At 46.3% G+C, this 2,903-nt stretch overlaps 1 long non-coding RNA gene across 1 annotated transcript; it reads right to left on the bottom strand.

The window, feature by feature from the left end:
- Positions 1 to 1,223: 1,223 nt before the first annotated feature.
- On the bottom strand, positions 1,224 to 2,394 carry LOC115168987 (uncharacterized). Its single transcript, XR_003870793.1, has 3 exons — positions 2,187 to 2,394; positions 1,559 to 1,829; positions 1,224 to 1,314 (listed from the first exon to the last, which is right to left on the bottom strand). It is a non-coding gene; the product is annotated as an uncharacterized LOC115168987 (long non-coding RNA).
- Between the last annotated feature and the right edge of the window lie 509 nt (positions 2,395 to 2,903).

A 2,903-nucleotide genomic window follows, 5' to 3' on the forward strand; every position in this document is an offset into this window, starting at 1 on the left:
TTAGCCGGCTGGCTAAAACAGGCACTTTAAGCCAAACGTTGATTAATGTGCACTGTCCCTGTAAAAATAAAATAAACTCAAACCAACGTTGAGTTGAGGTGTAACCAAAAACTTGAATCAGCATAGAAAAGGAAAAAGCGCAACTCTTGCTCACTATAAAAAATGCATAGTTTTATTCAAGCAAGGTTAAAAGATTAACGTTTCGGCCTAGTCTATGACGATATGCAAGTTGTGTTTGCCCAGGAAAAGGGTGACCCAGATTCACCCTGGTTCTTGAGGGTTGAAGACAGTGAAAAATTATCATTACGTAAATGGGACTTTTCAATTCTTGAAAAAAAATCTTTAATGAACATGAATTTAAATACAATTGAATTGAGGATCAGAGCAGGCAGGCTGACTGGCTAGCCCTGAAGGCCCTCTGCCTCTACCACTGTGTGGTTCATCTCAACCAAGAGGTTGTGTGGGTTGTCTTTCTCTCTGTGGGTGTGAATCACTATGACTTCTCCCTCTGCCTGCCATTTGGCTGATCAGAAGCCTTCTGCTCTTTCTTGCTCACATTAACAGGAGGAATGGCCTCTGGGGTAACCTCCTCCTCTACCTAACGCCTCTTCCACCTCCTCTTTCTGACTGTGTTCGACTGAGGTCACTCGTTCTCTCTCCCTGGGTGTTGGATAGTTCCTCCTCCTCTGTGTCTTTGTGAGTTTGGAGGGGGTTACCCTGTTCCGGCTCCCTCTAAGAGTGTGCACCTTAATCTCTTTCGGTGTGTTGAGGTGTTCAGTGGTTTTTGGAGGGAGTCTGAAGTTCGATCTCTAGCGATGAGTGTGGGGGCTGTCCCGTGGTGGTGTCCCCCTCCCTCCTAAGGAGGCACTGAGACATGTGATGAGTCCAAGGAGTGATGAGTCCAAGGAGTCAAGACAAAATATTTACGTGCTTTTCAACGGGGCATGGTAATAGGTGCCAGGGGTACCAGTTTGTGTCAAGAACTGCAACGCTGCTGGGTTTTTTACGCTGAACAGTTTCCCGTGTGTATCAAGAATGGTCCACCACTCAAAACACATACAGCCAACTTGAAACAACTGTGGGAAGCATTGGAATCAACATGGCCCAGCATCCCTGTGAATGTTTTGTACACTCAGTACATTAATAGTATTGGTACCGTGTTCTTGCCGTAACCTGTAAAGCTGGAGCAGCCTGCGAGGCAGGGGGAGGTGTAGGTGATGCCGTTGTCTGAACACACAGGGTCCCACTCCCCAGCCAAGCAGGAGCAGTCTCTGTTACACTCTGACAACAGGCTGCCATCGTACACCAGGGGACCTGGGGGACAGAGAAAATGGCTGGTAATAATGATGTTTAAATAATTGTTGCTGAACAATCATTGGCATAGGCACAGTGACAAAACAGCCAGGAATCCTGGCTCAGTAACAACCATACTGTATATTCCCACAAGAGGAAGCCCCGGCACAAGCCCATGTGTGTTTTGGTCTAACTCTCCCTCATATTCCACTGATCAAAACTTTTGTTTTTATCAACCCACCAACCAATCAGATGTCATATTTACCCGTTGTGGGACACGGTTAGACCAGCCACCTTAACGTTGTCACACTTAGTGCCAGACTGCAGAGGGAGGAGGAGGTAGGCCATGAAGGAGGTGACGAAAGACAGCTGGGCTCCAGACATAACGCCAAGCTTATACCTCTTCATCAGTAGACCTCCCAGGAATATCCCCACCGCACGCACAGGCAGGTTCAACTCACCTGGAAAAGTTATACTCACACGTCTTTAGTGCTACCAGTGTGCTGGAGTTTCATTTCCACTCATGTTCAACAAACCTACAGGGGATGGGAGAACAAAAAAGTGTATTAAATGCAATTCAACATCAGTACTGACAGGGGGGAACATTTCAGTTGGAGCATGTCCAGGATTCTATGGCTTCGTTGAGACAGGCAGCCCAATTCAGTAATTGTTTTGAGTAATTGGTCTTTTGACCAATCAGATATGCTCTGAAAAAGAGCTGATGCAAAAATATCTAATGTGATTGATCAAAAGACCAATTAGTGGAGAAAATATCAGAATTGGGCTGCCTGTCTAAACGCATCCCTTGTCTCTCTGTCTCTGACCCAAACCTCAGTCCTTGCATCGATTACAGAGGGCTGAAAAGGATTAGGATCAAGAATCGTTACCCCTACCCGATGTCCGCCGCCTTGGAGTTGGCCCTAGGAGCCCAATTCTTCACCAAACTGGACCTCCGCAACGCTTAAAATCTGGTGAGAATCAGGGAGGGAGATGAGTGGAAAACTGCCTTTAACACCCCTAGTGGTCACTGAGTATTTAGTCATGACCTTCGGAATATCGAACTCACCGGCAGTCTTTCAAGCATTGATCAATGACACTCTTATGGATATGTTGAATCGGATCGTCTTTGTTTACCTCGACGACATCCTGATCTTCTCCAAAAACCCTTCCGGAACACATAAGGCCCTGTTCCACCTCACTCAAGCCGGTTTTTGCTGGAATCCCGAGGCTGACAGGGCATTCATAGAGCTCAAGGGACGTTTCACCTCCGAACCCATTCCTCGTTCATCCTGATCCTACTCGTCCCTTTGTGGTAGAGGTGGACGCCTCGGACACCGGAGCTGGTGCGGTCCTTTCACAGCGGAACGAGGAACGAGGAGGACAAGAAACTGCATCCATGCGCAGTTTTTTTAAATTTTTAAACAAAAAATGGCATATCAGTTTGGATACTAGGCTGCAACAACATAGCAGCACAAAAAACAATGTTAGGGGTTTGACAGTAGAGTCATGGACAAACGCCAGTCAATCAATTAATAGGAACAACTATAAAACTGGACAATATTAAGAGCAGACTGATTGAACCACAAAAAAATGGATCATACTGTAGTCTG

The sequence above is a fragment of the Salmo trutta genome, chromosome 30 (genome assembly GCF_901001165.1).
Source record: "Salmo trutta chromosome 30, fSalTru1.1, whole genome shotgun sequence".
Taxonomy (NCBI): domain Eukaryota; kingdom Metazoa; phylum Chordata; class Actinopteri; order Salmoniformes; family Salmonidae; genus Salmo; species Salmo trutta.